The sequence below is a fragment of the Hemicordylus capensis genome, chromosome 4 (genome assembly GCF_027244095.1).
Source record: "Hemicordylus capensis ecotype Gifberg chromosome 4, rHemCap1.1.pri, whole genome shotgun sequence".
NCBI classification, from domain to species: domain Eukaryota; kingdom Metazoa; phylum Chordata; class Lepidosauria; order Squamata; family Cordylidae; genus Hemicordylus; species Hemicordylus capensis.
This window is the reverse complement of record NC_069660.1, coordinates 112,358,918-112,381,224: the sequence shown is the minus strand read 5'-3', so window position 1 is coordinate 112,381,224 and position 22,307 is coordinate 112,358,918. Positions and strand designations below refer to the sequence as shown.

Below are 22,307 nucleotides of genomic sequence, written 5' to 3'. Positions count from 1 at the left end.
AGGATGTATATATGAAAGCACATGCATGTGCTAAGGACAAATCTAGCTCTCAAACCAAAATTTACAACTCATGTCCTTGTGGTCTCAAGTATATCTACCAAAGTATAAGGGCACAGCTGCCCAAGCCTCCATCAACCAGTCCAGGACTGCAGACATCAGTTTTGATGCTCTCTACTTCTCACTGGCTGGGAGAAATAGCCAGTGACATGGCAGGAAGCAATCTGAGCCATCAAAGAACTTTTTGAATCTGAAATATTTTGGATATTTATGGGGAAGGAGTCGGGGTGGGGGGAGCTGGTCTTGGGGTAGCAAGCATGAATTGTGCCCTTTACTAAGCAGGCTCTACACAGATTTGCATTTCAATGGGAGACTACAGGTGTAAGCACTGTAAGGTATTTCCCTTAGGGGATGTATGAAACTATCTGTGGGAGTCTTTAATTGTCTTTGTTCGGTTTTTCTTTTACATACTGTCTCCCTTCCCCAATGACATTCTGTAATAATACATCAGCTGTTTTCTCCAGTAACAAAAGATTCAAACTTGCTCCATTCAAGAAGTGTCTTTCTGCATAAGATATTTTTAAAATTATTGTTTCTCATAGTGGGACAAATTCAAATTGGCAGCTTTCTTTTAATGACTAGCTCCCCAGTCCAACACTAGTCATGCTTTAAAAACATATACATGTGTGAGTAGTTGTGGCAGACTCACTTTCTAATTCTAATCCCCTGCTAACTGGTCAAAGAGACATCTTTGTAAAGTGGTGAGAGCAACTGGCCCTATCCACACCCAGCACAGGATCCCTCCACCAGAAGCTGTTGCTGATGTCTATCTTACGTTTCTTTTTCAGATTTTGAGCCCTTTGGGGGCAGGGAGCCACCTTATTTGCTATTTCTCTATGTAAACCGCTTTGGGAATTTTGTTGAAAAGTGGTATATAAATATTGGTTGTTGTAGTAATAACTTGCAGTCAAATGCACATTTTATTTATTTATTTATTTATTGTTCGATTTATATACCACTTTTCATTAAAACCATCTCAAAGTGGTTTACAATATAGTTACAATACAATACAACTTGAACTTGAACTTGAATAGTTACAATACACAATTAAATAATTGTTACACAATTATTGAAACAATACAGTGAGAACAGGAGGCACCCACATTTGGATGTGCATTCCAAATAACATCTGGTGCCATTCAGTTTTTATATTTATACCTGCAGTTCTCATTTTTTTAAATAATGTATTGGATTTTAACATAACTAAACTAAAAAAAGAAAAACAGAAAAATAATAATAAAGAGAATCAACAATCTCGTAAATCATAAAAGTACAACATACTCCGCCGTGCAATCATTAATCAAGAAATAGTCCTTAATGACCATTAGAGCTGAAATACCACTTCAAGCTAAATCTTCCAATATTTAATAACTCTGTCTATTCTTTGTAACAAATACACAATTTATTTATAGTTTGCCTTATTCCAAACAACCGCATTTCCAGTGTAACTTCTCCTGTCACCAATATTTGGGAATTATCAGTTTGACAGATGCCAATAAGTAACATGCCAGCTCTTTAGAATTTCTGTTTTAGATTCCCGGATCTTTCAAACAGCCCATTAAAGTCTAACCACCTCTAATTCTATGCCTGAAGTTCTTGATACACACACACACACACACACACACACACACACACACACGGTGGTCAAAATACGCATCTGGATTTCCACAGCTTAATTGCTACAACTGTATTCATCAGCAACACAATTCTATTAGATACAGGTAATTGAGATTACTCATTGAGGGAAAAAATGCTTTTAGCGTCTTTAAAAATATATATATGAAGTTCAGGACATAGCTATAAATGAACAAGAGGAACAAATGGTCTTGGTCCCCTGAGGGATGTGTGTGCCAGCTCACCCCGTGAGCAACAGCTCACTCTCCCTGACTCACTGGCACACGGCTGGCTCCTGATTGCAAGGTTCATTTCAGCTTCAAGCTGAGGTATATATGTTTTTTAAAATGCTTCTGTACAAGGGAAATGTGTGCATACAAGTGTAAGTTTGTGTGTGTGTGTGTGTGTGTGTGTGTGTGTGTGTGTGTGTGTGTGTGAGAGAGAGAGAGAGAGAGAGAGAGAGAGAGAGAGAGAGAGAGAGAGAGAGAATGAATATCTGCACATGAGGGAAGTGTGTGATAATGAGGATGTTGTCATGAGCAGACAAGCCTGGGCTGCCTGTGAAAATTGGTAGGATCCATATGGATCCTACCTGTGGATTGTCTGCACCACCATTGCTGTGGTGCTAAACCCAGCACTGCAGCCTGACTCATAGCTAGGGTAAAGGGTGCCCTTAACCTTCGCTCCGGGATCGTGTGTCAGAGTGAGCTGCTCCTAACCCTTTCCCTGTTCACACTCCAAATTGTGCCCACAATGGCCTTTTGCCCTCATGTATGTGTTTCAAAATCATGTTGGGTTCAAAAGTCTTGAGTAATGCAGTTTGGAGTGGGAACATGGTAAGAAGGGAAAGAGTTATACACTCCTTCCTTCTAGTCACTTCTGTGATGCCAAACATCTGGCCAGTGGTGGTTTTGCCTATTTGAAAAGACAATTGCAATAACACGGATTAGGAGTAGGATGTAAATGTCATGAGCCTGCCAAGGTGGATTAGCCAATCATGAATTTATGACACAGTAGCCAGTTGTAAGAGCGTCTCAGGTTTCAGCTTAACAACGGGTCTGAACAACCAGTCACACACAAAACACAGAAGCAAATAATCAGGCCACCAATGTTCCAACTGAAATCCAATAAACTAGATCTTCTTGAAGAATTTCGAAGGTCTGAATTCTAGGGTCACTATCCAGCAGACTAGAGCCACGAAGGCTGGTTGGACGGGTTGTCTCCAACAATCCTCTAAGGGCACAAACCACAGAATTTATAGCCAACAGCTAGGTGCACGCAATCACCACTCCACCACTGGCAGCTGCTATGAATTCAGTCAGTCTCTTGCTGCCTTCTTGCCAATAACCAGCTGCTTCTTCTCAACTCCTTAACATGCCGTTGACTCTTCTCTTGCCTGCATTCTCTGGGAGACAACGGCCACTCAACCTCCTGCTCGGAGTCCGACTCTTCCCTCCGAAGGCCACTCTGCCCCATTGGTTCCACCTGTGGCAACTGCTCACCCTGGCCGTCTCAGATGCCTCCCCACTCGGATCACAAACCTGATTCTCTTCAGACATCTCCCTGATTCCTGTGAAATCCATTGCCCCCCCCCTTCTGCTTCAGAGTCCTCAGGTGAGGGCATAACAGTAAATTCCATTAACACACTGGGTCATATTCCAGAGCAAACATATTTAGGCTGTATGTGTCCTATTTCTCATTTCTTTGTTATATCAGAGAAATCCAGTTATTCTATATCTCTTCTAAAAAAAAACCCAACCAAATTCTGATTATAAAACCTGTTATCTCCCAGGCAGGTATAGAAATTAAAACCTCATCTGTTGTTCTGCAAATATCTGCGGCACAGGTGCTTTTCCATGTGTTTGCTTCGCAATTGTTTCATTCTGCTAAGCGCAAAGGCTCCTGAAACATTTACAAGGCGCAACTGGGAGGAGTCACTCAAATAACCCTATTCTAATACCAGAGAAGAGTGTGAGCATTACACCATGGCCCTGCTCATGCACTGTGTTCTTGGGTATAGGGCTAACAAGTGTATGCCGGCTACTAGCCTTGCCCCAGTGCACAATCTACAATCTGTGTTTGTCTACAGTGGCATATGCCACTGTAGGGTTTCTCCTCATTATTGGAAACAAATCAGCTGTTCAAGAGACACTCTTAAATTTATAAGAAAAAAATAGTATACAAGAAGAGGACAATCACCTCAAAAGCAGCTTCTGCATTGAACTACTTGATGAGGCTAGGATATCTCTGAGGGGCCATTGACAAATAGAGGCTATTCTCACAAGCAGCCAAGTCCAGGCTTAAGTAGCCAAGCCTGAGCTTGGCTGCCTGTGAGAACCGCCGGGATCTGCGTGGATCCCAGCAGTGCTAAACCAAGCACCAAAGCCCGGCTGTTAGCCAGGGTTAAGGGCATAAAATGCACCCTTAACCCAGCTGCCAGGATCGTGCATCAGCACAAGCTGCAGACACAGAAATGGGTGCTCTCCTGGGGAAATCCCCCATTGCACTGCACTTGACGCACAGTGCACTGTGAGATTCTCCAAGGTCAGGACGGGTCAAGGCCTCTGTTTACCTGCACTGGTTCCAAAAGCGCCAGCCACGCGGGCACACAGCTTGCATACCACAGAGGCTCAGAGTGGTCATCTGGGGGAAGATAGGTTGAACTCTGCCTTCCCCCTGCCCACCTGACTGTGTGCACGCTTCGTCGCGTGAATAGCCCCATTGTTTAATGTAAAATGTTTTGCAATATCTTAATTTACACTGGCAGTATCTCTAGGATAGGGTGAATTAAAAAAAATACAAAATATAGTACAACAATGCACCTTTGTCTATTAAAGGAGAGTAGTAATACTGAGGATTAATATTGCCTGTGTTAAACTTGCTTCATGTCATGGAGATTGTGGAGATGGTTGCCAGTCAAGACACTACACTTCAGGGCTACATAGGCAGGCCTTCAAGACTAGCAGTTCTGCATCCCAAGTCTGCTGACATGCACAGGGTATTTTCTATTTTTTTGCCTTCTTCAAAGTTCAAAACAAAGTTAGGCAGATTCTATCTTCCCCAGAGTTATCTGGCATGTGCAGCACACTTAACAGAGAGCCAGGGCCTTTTTTCTCGCTTGGCATGGCTTTGAAGACAGAAAGAAGAAGCATGAAGGATTCATATCACTTGTGGAAGTCTTGAGGAGAGGACTAGCAGGAACTCACAACACTTGTTCCCTGTCTCCAAAGCCCAGTTCCAAAAGAGAGAAGAGATCCCCCTTTCCCAAGCTTTGTGCACATGCCAGAGGACTTGGGAAGGGGATAGTCTTAGTTCCACTTTGCATAAAACTTCTGCCTAAGAAACCTGCAGTGAGACGCTAACCCACTTCAGTGTTCCCTCTAAAACATGTGCATGTGTGTATGCTCTTTTTTTTTTAATGTCCGCTCAGTCAATTTTAGATCCCACTCAGGTTGAATCAGGAAGGCCCCACCCTGAATGCCTTGATACTGCCACACAGAACAGAACTCATTCCGCACACAGATGGAAAAAGTTAGAGAAAACACTGACCCATTGGCCTGACTTTTCAACAATTCATAGAAGAACAGGAGAAGAGACTGGCAGAGAGGGAGAGGCTATCACTGATGACCTGTCAAGTAGAAGCAGTGCTTATGTGGCAGTAGTCATGTAAGAATTAATTCTGAACAGCATTGTCTCGACTGATAAACACCTCAGTGACTTGAAGCATGATTAAACATAGTAATGTCAACCCACTATCTAGCAGCTACTTCTTTCCCTTCATGTAACACAGTTCTCCTGAAACCTTATTAGTGACCAGTAAATCAAGTAAAATTTTGTAGGTCCTGATCGTAAGAGGTCCTGGCCATAAGACATCTGCTTTGTCAAACTTTCCCTCCCGCAAGCAGACAGTAAGATCACATTACTGCCAACCTTGCAATTTGCTGTGTAGAAATGACAGTCAAATTTAACTAGCTGCATCTGGTTCAATTCATAAAGTAAAAATAAAATCTTATAATTTGGGAAATTGATCAAATATTCATACTTTGGAAAACTTCTGCCGTCAAGAGGTTCAAAGGCCACTTAAAGAAGCCTACTTGCTTTATCCAGACATTTTAATTTGACTCCAAGGTGCTGACCATTACCTAAGAAAGTGAACAACCACAAACAGTATCTACACTACAATTTAGGAATCACTGCTCTATAGAACATTTCTACAACACATCTAATCCTCTGATCTTTCAAAAACAGCTCATGCTTATAGATACTTCTAGCTTCAACTGGCTACCCAAGTGCTCTGCTAAATATCTGCTAGCTTTCTACTCCTTAGCTGCATATGGTTGCTTAGAAACCTAACCCTCTTGGCCCCATATCTCTGACAGGCACTTTATCTACTTTCAGCTACACATGACAAACAGATATGTAGATACACATCTCGTTTCCACTTGATATTCTCAGCAGAGAGGTGCTTGGGACGACTCATGGTTTGAAGACTGCAAGTGTAATGAAAAAATCAGTGGAGCATTACATTTCTGTCACAGTCACAATTTCTAAGCACTAAAGCTAGATCTGGTCATGTTCTGGAAAGAGATTTTTTGTTTACCTTCATTTTTATTGTGCAGAATATCACAATACCATTTAGGTTTGTTTGATTAATTTTTAGTGTCAGGCAGACAGTGAATAGGTGGGATTCCCACTGTGAGATTTGGTCTGGCTCTTCTCTCTCTCTTTATGGATTGTCCAGTAACATAGTGACATGCTTTAAACAGGCAGCAGACATTTCTGAATAAGGCAGTGTTATTTCTTCTTGCTTGTGCATCAAGCACAGCATGAATTTTGCATGTATGCTGGCATGCATGTATAATGCCAGCATATATTAATTAAAACATAAGCACTATAAATCTTTAATGATCTTTTTAAAAAAAAGACTTACAACCTTTTTTAAATCCCTTGTCTTTTTAGCAATTCTAGTTCTTAGTTCTTAGCTAGTTAAGCTGACAAAGGCAACCATTATTAATCATATTTTAAACACGGCAATAGAGGCTTCTACTTTTGTCAAACCTTCCCTCCCCCAAGCAGACATGAGATCACATCACTGCCAACCTTGCAATTTTCTGTGTAGGAATGACAGTCAAATTTAACTAGCTACATCTGGTTCCGTTCATAAAGTAAAAATAAAAACGTAACTTGGGAAATTGATCAAATAGTCATACTTCCTCCTTGGAAAAATTCCACTGTTCAAAGAAAATTACATACTCTTCTATTTAAACTGTAATTATTACATTTATTATTTTTTTAAAAATAAATAACCCAGATGGCTCTAGGTGATTCACATACATACATATTCACATACATATTCACATACATATTAAAAACAGATAAAAACAAAATAAATCAATTTAAAAGATAGAATTCAAAAACATTTAAAAATCACTGATGGCCATGCTAAAAATATGTATCTTTAGGGCTCCTTTAAAGACTGGTAAATAAGTCTCTGATATTTGTAGGGTGCACATTCCACAGCCCAGGAGCAACTAAAGAGGATCAGGTCCAATCTTGAATTGCTGCCGTCAGCAGCCAAAGACAGACTTGTCTTGATGACCTTATTGGTAAGGATCATACTGAAGAAGGCACTCTCCCAGGAAATCCAGTTCTAAGCGGCGTTTAGGCCATTAAAGATTACTAGCTGAACAGAGCATCTGTGCGGTAGTTTACTTCCTTTTTGGGGTTTGGTTGGGAGAATTCGTTTGGCTGGTCCTCCCACAGCTCTTTCGCTTGCGTCGTCTCCCCCCCCCACGCGCGCCTCTCTCGCTCTCTCTGTCCCCCCCGTCTATCTCACTCGCTTTGTCTCTCCCCCCACGCCTCTCCCTCCCGTGACTCTCTCGATCGCTCTCTCTCACCCCGCACCTCTCTCGCTCTCCCCCCGCGCCTCTCTCGCTCTCACTCTCCCCCGCGCCTCTCTCGCTCTCTCTCTCCCCCCGTGCCTCTCTCGCTCTCTCTCTCCCCCACACCTCTCTCGCTCTCTCTGTCTCTCCCCCCGCGCCTCTCTCGCTCTCTCTGTCTCTCCCCCCGCACCTCTCTCGCTCTCTTCCCCGCGCCTCTCTCGCTCTCTCTGTCTCTCCCCCACGCCTCTCTCGCTCTCTGTCTCCCCCCCGCGCCTCTCTTGCTCTCTCTGTCTCTCCCGCTCTCTGTCTCTCCCCCGCACCTCTCTCGCTCTCTCTGTCTTTCTCCCCCGCGCCTCTCTCACTCTGTCTCTCCCCCCGCGCCTCTCTCGCTCTCTCTGTCTCTCCCCCTGCGCCTCTCTCGCTCTCGCTGTCTCTCCCGCGCGTCTCTCGCTCTCTCTGTCTCTTCCCACGTGCATCTCTCTCTCCCCCATGCCTCCCCCACGCCTCTTTTGCTCTCTCTGTCCCCCTCGCGCCTCTCTTGCTCTCTCTGTCCCCCTTGCGCCTCTCTTGCTCTCTCTGTCCCCCCGCGCCTCTCTCCCTTGCCCTATCTCTCCCCCTGCGCCTCTCTCACTCTCTCTGTCTCCCCCCCCGCGCCTCTCTCATTCTCTCTGTCTCTCCCCTGCGCCTCTCTCACTCTCTCCCCCTGCGCCTCTCTCGCTCTCTCTGTCTCTCCCCCACGCCTCCCTCGCTCTCTCTGTCTTTCCCGCTCTCTGTCTCTCCCCCAAGCCTCTCTCGCTCTCTCTGTCTCTCTCCCCCGTGCCTCTCTCTCCCCCCCACGCCTCTCTCGCTCTCTCTGTCTCTCTCCCCCGTGCCTCTCTCGCTCTCTCTGTCTCTCTCCCCCGTGCCTCTCTCACTCTCTCTTTCTCTCCCCTGCGCCTCTGTCGCTCTCTCTGTCTCTCCCTGTGCGCCTCTCTAGCTCTCTCTGTCTCTCCCCCCGCACCCCTCTCGCTCTCTCTGTCTCTCCCCTGCGCCTCTCTCGCTCTCTCTGTCTCTTCCGCTCTGTCTCTCCCCTGTGCCTCTCTCGCTCTCTCTGTCTCTCCCGCTCTGTCTCTCCCCCGTGCCTCTCTCACTCTCTCTGTCTCTCCCCCGTGCCTCTCTCACTCTCTCTGCCCCCCGCGCCTCTCTCACTCTCTCTGTCCCCCGTGCCTCTCTCGCTCGCTCTATCTCTCCCCTGTGCCTCTCTCGCTCGCTCTATCTCTCCCCCGTGCCTCTCTCGCTCTCTCTCTCTCTCCCCCTGTGCCTCTCTCGCTCTCTCTGTCTCTCTCCCCCACGCCTCTCTCGCTCTCTCTGTCTCTCCCCCCGCGCCTCTCTCGCTCTCTCTGTCTCTGCCCCGCGCCTTTCTCGCTCTCTGTCTCTGCCCCGCGCCTCTCTCGCTCGCTCTCTCTCTCCCCCGCACCTCTCTCCCCCCTCTCCCCCGCGCCTCTCTCGCTCTCTCTCCCCCGCGCCTCTCTTGCTCTCTCTGTCTCTCCCGCTCTCTGTCTCTCCCCCGCACCTCTCTCGCTCTCTCTGTCTTTCTCCCCCGCGCCTCTCTCACTCTGTCTCTCCCCCCGCGCCTCTCTCGCTCTCTCTGTCTCTCCCCCTGTGCCTCTCTCGCTCTCGCTGTCTCTCCCGCGCGTCTCTCGCTCTCTGTCTCTTCCCACGTGCATCTCTCTCTCCCCCATGCCTCCCCCACGCCTCTTTTGCTCTCTCTGTCCCCCTCGCGCCTCTCTTGCTCTCTCTGTCCCCCTTGCGCCTCTCTTGCTCTCTCTGTCCCCCCGCGCCTCTCTCCCTTGCCCTATCTCTCCCCCTGCGCCTCTCTCACTCTCTCTGTCTCTCCCCCGCGCCTCTCTCATTCTCTCTGTCTCTCCCCTGCGCCTCTCTCACTCTCTCCCCCTGCGCCTCTCTCGCTCTCTCTGTCTCTCCCCCACGCCTCCCTCGCTCTCTCTGTCTTTCCCGCTCTCTGTCTCTCCCCCAAGCCTCTCTCGCTATCTCTGTCTCTCTCCCCCGTGCCTCTCTCACTCTCTCTGTCTCTCCCCCAGTGCCTCTCTCTCCCCCCCACGCCTCTCTCGCTCTCTCTGTCTCTCTCCCCCGTGCCTCTCTCACTCTCTCTTTCTCTCCCCTGCGCCTCTGTTGCTCTCTCTGTCTCTCCCTGTGCGCCTCTCTACCTCTCTCTGTCTCTCCCCCCGCACCTCTCTCGCTCTCTCTGTCTCTCCCCTGCGCCTCTCTCTGTCTCTTCCGCTCTGTCTCTCCCCTGTGCCTCTCTCGCTCTCTCTGTCTCTCCCGCTCTGTCTCTCCCCCGTGCCTCTCTCACTCTCTCTGTCTCTCCCCCGTGCCTCTCTCGCTCTCTCTGTCTCTCTCCCCCACGCCTCTCTCGCTCTCTCTGTCTCTCCCCCCGCGCCTCTCTCGCTCTCTCTGTCTCTGCCCCGCGCCTTTCTCGCTCTCTCTGTCTCTGCCCCGCGCCTCTCTCGCTCGCTCTCTCTCTCCCCCGCACCTCTCTCCCCCCTCTCCCCCGCGCCTCTCTCGCTCTCTCTCTCCCCCGCGCCTCTCTTGCTCTCTCTGTCTCTCCCGCTCTCTGTCTCTCCCCCGCACCTCTCTCGCTCTCTCTGTCTTTCTCCCCCGCGCCTCTCTCACTCTGTCTCTCCCCCCGCGCCTCTCTCGCTCTCTCTGTCTCTCCCCCTGCGCCTCTCTCGCTCTCGCTGTCTCTCCCGCGCGTCTCTCGCTCTCTGTCTCTTCCCACGTGCATCTCTCTCTCCCCCATGCCTCCCCCACGCCTCTTTTGCTCTCTCTGTCCCCCTCGCGCCTCTCTTGCTCTCTCTGTCCCCCTTGCGCCTCTCTTGCTCTCTCTGCCCCCCCGCGCCTCTCTCCCTTGCCCTATCTCTCCCCCTGCGCCTCTCTCACTCTCTCTGTCTCCCCCCCGCGCCTCTCTCATTCTCTCTGTCTCTCCCCTGCGCCTCTCTCACTCTCTCCCCCTGCGCCTCTCTCGCTCTCTCTGTCTCTCCCCCACGCCTCCCTCGCTCTCTCTGTCTTTCCCGCTCTCTGTCTCTCCCCCAAGCCTCTCTCGCGTTCTCTGTCTCTCTCCCCCGTGCCTCTCTCACTCTCTCTGTCTCTCCCCCAGTGCCTCTCTCTCCCCCCCACGCCTCTCTCGCTCTCTCTGTCTCTCTCCCCCGTGCCTCTCTCACTCTCTCTTTCTCTCCCCTGCGCCTCTGTTGCTCTCTCTGTCTCTCCCTGTGCGCCTCTCTAGCTCTCTCTGTCTCTCCCCCCGCACCTCTCTCGCTCTCTCTGTCTCTCCCCTGCGCCTCTCTCGCTCTCTCTGTCTCTTCCGCTCTGTCTCTCCCCTGTGCCTCTCTCGCTCTCTCTGTCTCTCCCGCTCTGTCTCTCCCCCGTGCCTCTCTCACTCTCTCTGTCTCTCCCCCGTGCCTCTCTCGCTCTCTCTGTCTCTCTCCCCCACGCCTCTCTCGCTCTCTCTGTCTCTCCCCCCGCGCCTCTCTCGCTCTCTCTGTCTCTGCCCCGCGCCTTTCTCGCTCTCTCTGTCTCTGCCCCGCGCCTCTCTCGCTCGCTCTCTCTCTCCCCCGCACCTCTCTCCCCCCTCTCCCCCGCGCCTCTCTCGCTCTCTCTCTCCCCCGCGCCTCTCTTGCTCTCTCTGTCTCTCCCGCTCTCTGTCTCTCCCCCGCACCTCTCTCGCTCTCTCTGTCTTTCTCCCCCGCGCCTCTCTCACTCTGTCTCTCCCCCCGCGCCTCTCTCGCTCTCTCTGTCTCTCCCCCTGCGCCTCTCTCGCTCTCGCTGTCTCTCCCGCGCGTCTCTCGCTCTCTGTCTCTTCCCACGTGCATCTCTCTCTCCCCCATGCCTCCCCCACGCCTCTTTTGCTCTCTCTGTCCCCCTCGCGCCTCTCTTGCTCTCTCTGTCCCCCTTGCGCCTCTCTTGCTCTCTCTGCCCCCCCGCGCCTCTCTCCCTTGCCCTATCTCTCCCCCTGCGCCTCTCTCACTCTCTCTGTCTCCCCCCCGCGCCTCTCTCATTCTCTCTGTCTCTCCCCTGCGCCTCTCTCACTCTCTCCCCCTGCGCCTCTCTCGCTCTCTCTGTCTCTCCCCCACGCCTCCCTCGCTCTCTCTGTCTTTCCCGCTCTCTGTCTCTCCCCCAAGCCTCTCTCGCTTTCTCTGTCTCTCTCCCCCGTGCCTCTCTCACTCTCTCTGTCTCTCCCCCAGTGCCTCTCTCTCCCCCCCACGCCTCTCTCGCTCTCTCTGTCTCTCTCCCCCGTGCCTCTCTCACTCTCTCTTTCTCTCCCCTGCGCCTCTGTCGCTCTCTCTGTCTCTCCCTGTGCGCCTCTCTAGCTCTCTCTGTCTCTCCCCCCGCACCTCTCTCGCTCTCTCTGTCTCTCCCCTGCGCCTCTCTCGCTCTCTCTGTCTCTTCCGCTCTGTCTCTCCCCTGTGCCTCTCTCGCTCTCTCTGTCTCTCCCCCACGCCTCCCTCGCTCTCTCTGTCTTTCCCGCTCTCTGTCTCTCCCCCGTGCCTCTCTCACTCTCTCTGTCTCTCCCCCGTGCCTCTCTCACTCTCTCTGCCCCCCGCGCCTCTCTCACTCTCTCTGTCCCCCGTGCCTCTCTCGCTCGCTCTATCTCTCCCCTGTGCCTCTCTCGCTCGCTCTATCTCTCCCCCGTGCCTCTCTCGCTCGCTCTCTCTCCCCCTGTGCCTCTCTCGCTCTCTCTGTCTCTCTCCCCCACGCCTCTCTCGCTCTCTCTGTCTCTCCCCCCGCGCCTCTCTCGCTCTCTCTGTCTCTGCCCCGCGCCTTTCTCGCTCTCTCTGTCTCTGCCCCACGCCTCTCTCGCTCGCTCTCTCTCTCCCCCGCACCTCTCTCCCCCCTCTCCCCCGCGCCTCTCTCGCTCTCTCTCTCCCCCGCGCCTCTCTCGCTCGCTCTGTCCCCCCGCGCCTCTCTCGCTCGCTCTGTCCCCCCGCGCCTCTCTTGCTCGCTCAGTCCCCCCGCGCCTCTCTTGCTCGCTCTATCTCTCCTCCAAGCCTCTCTCACTCGCTCTATCTCTCTCCCCCGCGCCTCTCTCGCTCTCTCTGTCTCTCTCCCCCACGCCTCTCTCACTCTCTCTGTCTCTCTCCCCCTGCGCCTCTCTCACTCTCTCCCCCCCACGCCTCTCTTGCTCTCTCTGTCTCTCCCCCCGCGCCTCTCTCGCTCTCTCTGTCTCCGCCCCGCGCCTCTCTCGCTCGCTCTCTCCCCCCCGCGCCTCTCGCTCGCTCTGTCCCTCCGCGCCTCTCTTGCTCGCTCTGTCCCCCCGTGCCTCTCTTGCTCACTCTATCTCTCCTCCAAGCCTCTCTTGCTCTCTCTGTCTCTCTCCCCCGCACCTCTCTCGCTCTCTCTGTCTCTCTCCCCCACGCCTCTCTCGCTCTCTCTGTCTCTCCCCCAGTGCCTCTCTCTCCCCCGCGCCTCTCTTGCTCACTGTCTCTCCCCCGTGCCTCTCTCGCTCTCTCCCCCGCGCCTCTCTCACTCTCTCTATCTCTCCCCCTGTGCCTCTCTCGCTTTTTCTTTCTCTCCGCCCGCGCCTCTCTCACTCTCTCTGTCTCTCAAGCTCTCCTTACTGCTGGTGTGTTTGTTCTTCCTTGCTTACTCTGATGAACTTGACCTCTGGCTTGTTCCTGACTTTCCGCTACTGGTTTGTCCCTGATTACTGTCTGCTCAGCTTAACCTCTGGCATGTTCCTGATCTTCAGCTCCTGGTTTGTCCCGAACTCCTGACTCTCTGCTTGGCTTGATCTTTGGCATGTTCCTGAACTTTGGCTACTGCTTTTGATCCCTGATTGGATGCCTGGTTTTCCCAGTCCCATCTGGTGGGATCTGGTGGGCCACTGTGTGAAAGAGGATGCTGGACTAGATAGGCTTTGGGCCTGTTCCAGCAGGGCTGTCCTGGCTTCTAACTTTGCATCACCTAGTGGCCACTGTCAACAACTCACTCAAGATTTTTTTTAAGGGTGCATATAGTTTTTGTTATGTTCTGTTTACAAAATGCAGCTGTAGAGGAAACAACCTGTCTTGAAAGAGCCAATCTGGTGGGAAGCAATGAGCCATTCCTTTGTCCTCTGTTAATTTGTGCTTAAAATTCCTTAATTTGCATTTCTCACACAGGAAAAGACAGACAAAACTATATTTTTTACCCTGTAAGGGAAAAGCAACTGTGGAGGGATTGTAAGGGGAAAGCAACTGTGGATTTTCAGAAGATTGGTTTTTTTAAAAAAAGAAATTCCCTAGTCCAGATCTTCCAAGGCATATTACACCCTCTGAAAATTAAATACTTTGCAGTGTTTCCCAGTCCAGCATAATTTATTATTTTGAACTATAGAGTAACTCCATAGCCCTATTATAACAAATTTGCTTTTGTAGGGTTCACACCAGATCAAGGCATCTGTGGGTTATATCTTCTATTGGAATATTAGCTTTTCTGCAACTAAAATGCATGAACTGCAGGAATAACAATATGCATTTGCAGAGCACATGTTTTATTTAAGAAGTTCTGATGTAAAATGATTTACTTCTTTATATGCGCTACCACAGTACAAAGAAGCAGTGTTTGATGTTATTAGCTATAGAATATGGCCCCTACTATTTTTCTTATGTAAAGAGATCCATATGGTAAAGTTATACCATATAAACACTGCAAATTATTGTAAATCCAAAATGCTTCATACAATACTGTGAGCAGGTACCCTTAATGCCCTAAATGTATTGTCATGCCTATAAGAGATGGGCCCCAGATATATTTGCACTTCCACTACTGACTAACAGACATTACCTAAAGAACATGAAGACCCAACACATAAAGCTGAATGCTAACTGATCAAGTGACCAAAAATCTGGGATATGGGATTTTAACATTTCCCCTCCCTCCTCCCACTTTAATAAGGTTCCTTGTTTGGGGAAGCTGATAATTGAGCATAGCTCTAGTAATTTCATGTTTCTCACCCACTAATTTTGACCTTGCTGTATTTGAAATGAAAATTATAGCCCAAAGCTTTAGCAACATGTTTCAGCTTAATGTGAACTTGTTTTTGGAAGGCTAGACAACTCTACCCTGCCCTCCTACCTCCCATTTCTCTACCCAGATGATGCCATCAATCTGTATTCCATTTTCCTCTTCTCACCCGTTCAATCCTAATGCAGACAGCAACCCCCTGGGGAGCCATATGTTGTTGTTGCTGGAACTTCTCATTCTTCATCAATCTGAACTGGAGCTATGTATTTCCTCCTTCTCCTTCATGTCTCAGTTTCCTATGTAAAGACTGACACGTGCTCATTGTGCACAGATCATAATATATCTATAACTACTACCTTTATATATTTAGAGTTGCCTCTTCAGGGTGGCCCAAGGTATTGTGGTGCCTGAGTGAGGCACCAAATACTGCCTTGCGCCATGATCTGTTGGCATCTCAAAAATCTTCTGCTTGAGGCAACTGCTCATAGGAACTGCTCATAGGAACATAGGAAGCTACCATATACTGAGTCAGACCATGGGTCTATCTAGCTCAGTATTGTCGTCACAGACTAGCAGCGGCTTCTCCAAGGTTACAGGCAGGAATCTCTTTCAGCCCTATCTTGGGGATGGCAGGGAGGGAAGTTGAAACCTTCTGCTCTTCCCAGAGCAGCTCCATCCCTTGAGGGGAATATCTTACAGTGTTACAGTGCTCACACTTCTAGTCTCCCATTCATATGCAACCAGGGCAGACTCTGCTTAGCTAAGGGAACAAATCATGCTTGCTACCCACAAGACCAGCTCTCCTCTGGTTTTGTGGTCTCATGAAAGAGGCACCTTATAGCCTTTCATCTGTCTGTTTAAAGCAGAATGGTTTCTGAGGCAACACTAAGCTGTTGGATCCATTGTCTTAGCTTTCAGTTCCAGAAGGCATCTCTGCTCACTCAGTTTGAGGTGCTGTGGCTTTCTTGGGGGACATTTGTAGGGCCAGCACTTGGGCAACAGTCTCTGCATTTATGAGGCATTAGAAAATGGATGTTTTTTATCTCTGTTGATGCAGACATTGGAAGAGTGTTTAACAGATACTGTAGTCTTCCTTGGAGTAGCTGTACCATTCTTGATAGGGATAGAACTGCTTTGCTACATCGCTTCTCAGGATGTCCTTCTACTCCAAGGGAGGATAGGAACATAGGAAGCTGCCATATACTGAATCAGACCATTGTTCCATCTAACTCAGTATCGTCTTCACAGACTGGCAGCAGCTTCTCCCAAGGTTGCAGACAGGAATCTCTCTCAGCCCTATCTTGGAGATGCCAGGGAAAGAACTTAGAACCTTCTGATGCTCTTCCCAGAGCAGCTCCATTTCCTGAGGGGAATACCTTACAGTGCTCACACTTCTAGTTTCCCATTCATATGCAACGAGGGCGGACCCTGCTTAGCTAAGGGGACAAGTCATGCTTGCCACCACAAGACCAATTCTTATGGATGGAACACTGGATTTAACTACAAGTGTTCCTTCTGCTCAGAGATAAATATATATATTTATATTATATTATATATATTTATATATATATCCTGCCCCAACAATTTTGAATAGATGGACAAGACTACAGATGGGTCTTCCTTAAGGGTTGACATTCTATATTTTATCAGAAGTGGGCAGAATTGTTCTTCTCAATTTGTTCAGCTTGACCTCTTTTTTCTGCCTGTCCAGGTTTCGTTTGGTTCAAGATATACCCCATAGGGCATAATTACTTATTTTTGTTTTTTCACAAGTTGGATTTTGGCAATAGCTTGTCTCAGATTGATAAGGGATTTCCACTACCTGTAGAGATGGAAATTCAGTTAATACTCTGCCTCCAGAGTCTGACGGAAGAAGTAACCCTTCTCAGGATGTCTTCTTCTCCATGGAAGAAGATAGTTTTCTTACAGGCAGTTCACTGGTTATGGAATGTGACATTTATCCCACTTTTTCCTCTGATAAACAAGTTTTCATATTTTTCCATATTAAAATCTGCAAAACATGTTTGGCCAGAGCTGATATTCTGACAAAAGAAATATACGTGTGTGTACAATTATGGGAAGCAATGTCCTTTTCAAACCACTTTCAGTTCCCTTAAAAACAATTGTCTGTCCTCACAAAAAGAGTGTCAGTGAATCCATACCTTTTCATCTGCACAACAAACCTTCCTTTAGCCAGCTTTAGAAATGAAGTGACTTTAGATTATTGGAATTTATCTTCAAACTTGTGAAATTACCCTTCTTAAATTTTTTACAAGAAAAGGCTCAAACATGACGAATTTTAAACTATTTACTATTGAAGCTTATTTTTAAGGGTGTCATCAGAGAATGGATTTGAAAAAGAAGCTTGGTGTTGGGAGAGAAAGCTTGTTTGAGCAGCCAGGAATTCAAAGAAAAATTTGAAAAATTCATGACATTGTGTGTGGGAGCAGCTGACAATTTAAAGATACGAGAGTAAAGTGGGAGGAGAATTGGTAAGGTCCTGAATATAAGAATGAAGAGATAAAAGCAGGTTTGCAAAGAGAAACCAACAAATTTAATAGGATGCTTTGGAGACACAATGTATTTCAAATTAATTTACATCAGCAGCAATAATGTATTGAGAGTCATTCTAGATGAGTCAATTTGCTTTAATGAGCTATACCATAATTAAAAGGTAGAACAGTATAAGCAGCATTCCTAAACTGTTCCTAAAAATTCCTAAAGCATTACTTAAATGTTAAAATCATTATCCATATATTCTTATTAGGAGAAAAACAGAAAAAACTCTTAGCTCAAACTAGCAAGAACACCTAGCCATTAAGGACCAGTAAGGGACAAACATCACATTATGTTGACCATGCCTTGAAAAATGTCCTTTGGATCAAGGAGCCAGAAAATAGACACTTGGCAAAATTATCGGATTTCATTGCAGACATTCTGGCGAGAGGTAAATTGACTTCTCTCTCTCCACTTTACAAGTAATATATTTGAAGTAGAAATTTGCTTAGGACAAATAAAGATTTTATTAAATAACTCTACCTCTGAATATCCTAGTATAGGGATCACAGTTAAATTTTTAGACACCATGATCCCCTGGCACCTGGGGTTTGTCAAACCCTAAGGCTCTCCACACTGGAGAGCCTAACTGGGCCTTGTGGGGAGAGCGGGCTTAGCCTGCTCTCCCCAGAGACAAACAGGGAGCTTGTCCTGGGCAGCCGGATTGGCTGCCCACATGACTCCCGGCTCTGTCATGGAGGCGGTAGAGGCGGCGGGGATTGGGGGCTGCCCGGCCCCTAGAAGTCCCAGACTGCCCCGCACGAGTGTGTGAGGCATTCTGGGGAGACCCCCAATTCCAGGAGCCATGTTGGAACCTCCAGGTCGGGGTTCTCCTCATGAGTCGACACAGTGCGGATCCAGGTCGTGGTGACTCACAGTCGCCAAAACGGGGTTAGCAGAGCACTTGCTCTGCTAACTTAGTTTAAGGGGAGGGGTACTTTGGGAGGTTTCATGCCAGCTGCTACACAAATCCCATTGCGGCACATGACCTCCCAAAAGTGGACTTGGCCCCCTTAGCCCACTTTTGGGAGGTCGTGAAAACAGCCTCCCCATGCTAAACTCACAGATTGCCCCAGCAATTTTATTTTAAGTTAAAAAGCAGGGGTGGGATGAAGATGTGATTAGGACTATGGTGTACAAGGAGTGAAATTCAATCAAAATCCCAATGAAAATTGTGCCTGCAAAGTTGCTATTAGCCCCCAAAGGGAAACTTTCATTGCCATCCATTCCCTCCCAGGGTTAATTAGAGGTTCAGAGCTTCAGTTTTCATCAGGACCATCACAGAGAGGAAAGGGTTAAATGCTCCCCAGTGCTGATTGTCTTCCCATACTATTCTAACTTGAAGAAAAAACAAAAATGAGGTACATAGGAACACAGGAAGCTGCCATACACTGAGTCAGACCATTGGTTTATCTAGCTCAGTATTGTCTACACAGACTGGCAGTGGCTTCTCCAAGGTTGCAGGCAAGACTTTCTCAGCCCTATCTTGGAGATGCCAGGGAGCGAATTTGGAACATTCTGCTCTTCCCAGACTGGCTCCATCCCCTGAGGAGAATATCTTACAGTGTTCACATGTGGTCTCCCATTCAACTATGGGTCCCAACTAAATAACCTCAGTGGTTCCCAGTGATCATAAGGAACACTAACATGTAAAAGAAAAACAATGGTTGGGAACATCTTTCTTAGAACACCTATTCATACAATAAATGAATGGTTTTTTAACCAGAGTTGATCATATACTTGCTTCGTACATAGTCCCAACTAACTGCTCAGTGTTGTAGTAGCCCAAGGTAAATCTGCTAGTAAATCTGCTTCATTCTAGATTAAGTTTATGTGAGTGCTCTTATTTCAGGTTAAACTGACTTTGCTGACTCCAGTTGGAGAGAACGGTTCCCAATTAAGTGAGTATGAGATTAACTGTCTTCTTATGCATGATTTAATGAGTAAAAACAAAGCTTTTTACTGAAGATTGCAACGGAATCTGTGTGTTCTGAAATGGTCACATCTAATGTGGATAAGTATTCTGGAATTTCATTGTCTTGGAAAAGCTAACAGCATAAACATTTCTCCCATATCAATTTGTGTAAGAGAGAGGTGACCAGAACAGGTCAGGTATCCAACTACCGTCCCCCACCCCCAACAACTTTAGAACAATTTTAGAATAAAGGTTGCTTCTTCTGCACCTTTTCTTTGTATTTCATACTCTATCCTGACAGAGTACACCAAGAGTGCTGTAGCTGGAAGTAAAACTGGATCTGGACTATACTACTTTGGGTTGGATTCAGGTGTGGGCTCACATGATTAAATGCTCCTCCATACTAAACAAATAATCCCTTCCTACACCCAGAAAACTAGACCCCCCCACCCCAATGTAGCTAAAGGCCAAGCTGCACATTTAGAAGAACAACATGGTACATCCTTTTTGGAATTTTATAATGTCCAATATGTAATATCTAGGACGGACCGTACCATGGGATATTTCTTACGAGAAAGAGCTGGCACTGTATCTGCCTTCATCTTATGAAGCACACTGAACCACAATGAGACAATATTTCATCCGTTGGCCTAACTCTAGGTGATCAGGTCAGTGCACATCATGAATGCACATGTCCTTTTCCATGCCTGGAGTGCAGGAGTGCCTTATCCTAATTACATGGATGGGTTCTCACGTATACAGCCATATTCTATATCAGGAGTGGCTGGTAAGGGCAGCACCGGGGGAAAGTGAGAGAAGTAATAAGCAAGTGCTTACCAGCATGTAAGCAGCGCCTGCAAGCTGCTGCACTTCCACACACAAGCAGAGGCTAGGGCCATGCCATGGCTCTTCCAGATGCCGGGCGGAGTGCCACCACCCCATGCGGGATTGCAGCAGCTTGCAGGTGCTGCTTACACACTGGTAAGCATCTGCCTATTACTCCTTAAAGGTGCTTCTTACTGGCCACTCCTGTTCTATATATAGCATACAGCGGTATTCTACAGTGGCCCAAATACTAAGTGGTTCAAATGAACTGTCCCACACACAAAATTAATGAAAGGCACCGCTGTGCTCATGGTGCACATACGTCTTGATGTCAAACTGGCAGATAATATCGTCCAAACCAGACCCCTTTTTCAAAAAAGTACTTCACTGGGTTTTTGTGCCTTTTCTGTCTTTTCTCCTGACACACTTTTAAATTGCAGATGACTAAAGAAAACATGTTTTAGAGAATATATGTGGCAATTCCAGCATTAAAGAACTCCAATTATCTGTTATTATATTCATCTGTTTGTTCAGGGGCTTGGGCAAACGTAGGAAACATATCCATGTTTCCTTATAGGCCAAACATCATATAAGCATGGGTAAGGTTTGCCTATTATTGAGGGAGGGAGAGGAAAGAGTGAGCTTTTCTGCATTACTGAGGCAACACAGGGACACCCTTATCTTCTGACAAGTTGTGAAGCTCCCAGGATAGCACTGAAAGGTGTCACTCAGTTGTTTGAGAGGAGTGGATTACATACAGATCCAAGTGGCACATTTACATCATATAGCCCATAATCACCCTAGCCTGGAAGTCAAGAAACACCATAAAGCCAATCTAGTTAGATCTTTATTACAATAAAGGTAAAGTGTGCCATCGAGTCGATGTTGACTCCTGGTGACCACAGAGCCCTGTGGTTTTTCTTTAGTAGAATACAGGAGGGGTTTACCATTGCCATCTCCTGCGCAGTGTGAGATGATGCCTTTCTGCATCTTCCTATATCGCTGCTGCTCAATACAGGTGTTTCCCATAGTCTGGGAAACATATGAGCGGGGATTCAAACCGGCAACCTCATGCTTGCTAGGCAAGTCATTTCCCACTGAGCCATTAGGTGATACTTGATCAGAAACAGTTTACAACAATTACAGTTCATAGCAAGCAAACAGTCAGTACAGTCAATCTAACAAACTAACCACATTTAGATAACGGAACAGTTCACCTAATAAGGTAAACATCTTTGTCTAATCAATTGAGGGAGTCTTAACCATTACTTGACATAATTTATATGCAATAACGCAAAATTTAGCAACACAGAAAGTAATAGAAGCACTCTTATGAGCAAAAAGATACATTACATACAATTCTAAGGATCTTCCCAGAAAAGCTGTTAAAAGGGGTAAAATCACTTTACATATAAAATATGCACTATATCTTCTACTTCTCCTGAATCATAGGGGCACCTGAGCAGCTGATAAGGTATCTTTTTATATCTGCCCTGCAGCTATGCTGATCGGAAAAACATTGAGACAGGTCAGGGTAAAAGCTCTCCAATGTGCTGGGCATGTCAATTTGGAAAGATAACTTGTGTGGATAGAGAAGGGGTTACCCACCAATTCTTAATGCAAGTGGGGAGTTTACTTCTCTCTTCCTGCATTTTGACATCTAAAACATGCTACTCCAATATTCTAATAGCCTGTTTGTGCCCCTCAGCAAATAAGAATTCAAAGGAGAGTCCAAGTGTAAGAAGTTTTCCCTTCAGGTTTAACAACCACTTTGAGTGGGACTGGTCCTAAAAAACTAGAGGAGCCAACCCACTTGGATGAAAACTGAGTCTTAACCTGTTTTAAATACTGCCACCACACCATCGACTCCACCTTGTTCACCCCCCCCCCCCCGTCTCTAGCCTAAGGGCAGAATTAGATACACCTTTAGATACTTAGAAGACTGCTCTTAGAAATTTAGTTTGAATAACTTCTAACAGGGCAAAATTTGAATAAGGTCCAAATTGAGCTCAAATGCAAATGAGCCAGTGATTTAGCCTGAAACAACCTGTTGACAAAAAGTACCCCTCAACATACACTGATAAATCTCAAAATCACAGTAGTACTTCACTGCACTGTTTGCACTATATAATCCAGATGTGCTTTTCTCCCCGCAAAAGCCTGAAACACACACCCCCACCAAGTACTTAAAGCACTTAACATGCCTAATCATTTTGCATTAATTTTCCACTTATATAGTTTAGGTCTCTTAGCGAAAACTATTACTTTGGTTTTCTGATATTATATTGATAAACAGTCTTCTAGACAAAACAGGGTAAGTGCTTTTAGTGCTCTCCTAAACCCTATAGGTGATAAAGATAAAATTACTGCATCATCTGCATAGAGAAGTATAAACACCACCTTACTAACATAGAAGGGTGCATTCTGCCCTGTTCAAATACTGGACAAGTTAATTAATA

At 47.3% G+C, this 22,307-nt stretch overlaps 1 protein-coding gene across 2 annotated transcripts in view; it reads right to left on the bottom strand.

Annotated features, from left to right (window-relative positions):
- The window catches only part of AK5 (adenylate kinase 5), a 164,609-nt gene that overhangs the window by 65,382 nt on the left and 76,920 nt on the right, over positions 1 to 22,307 (bottom strand). The window lies entirely within an intron of this gene.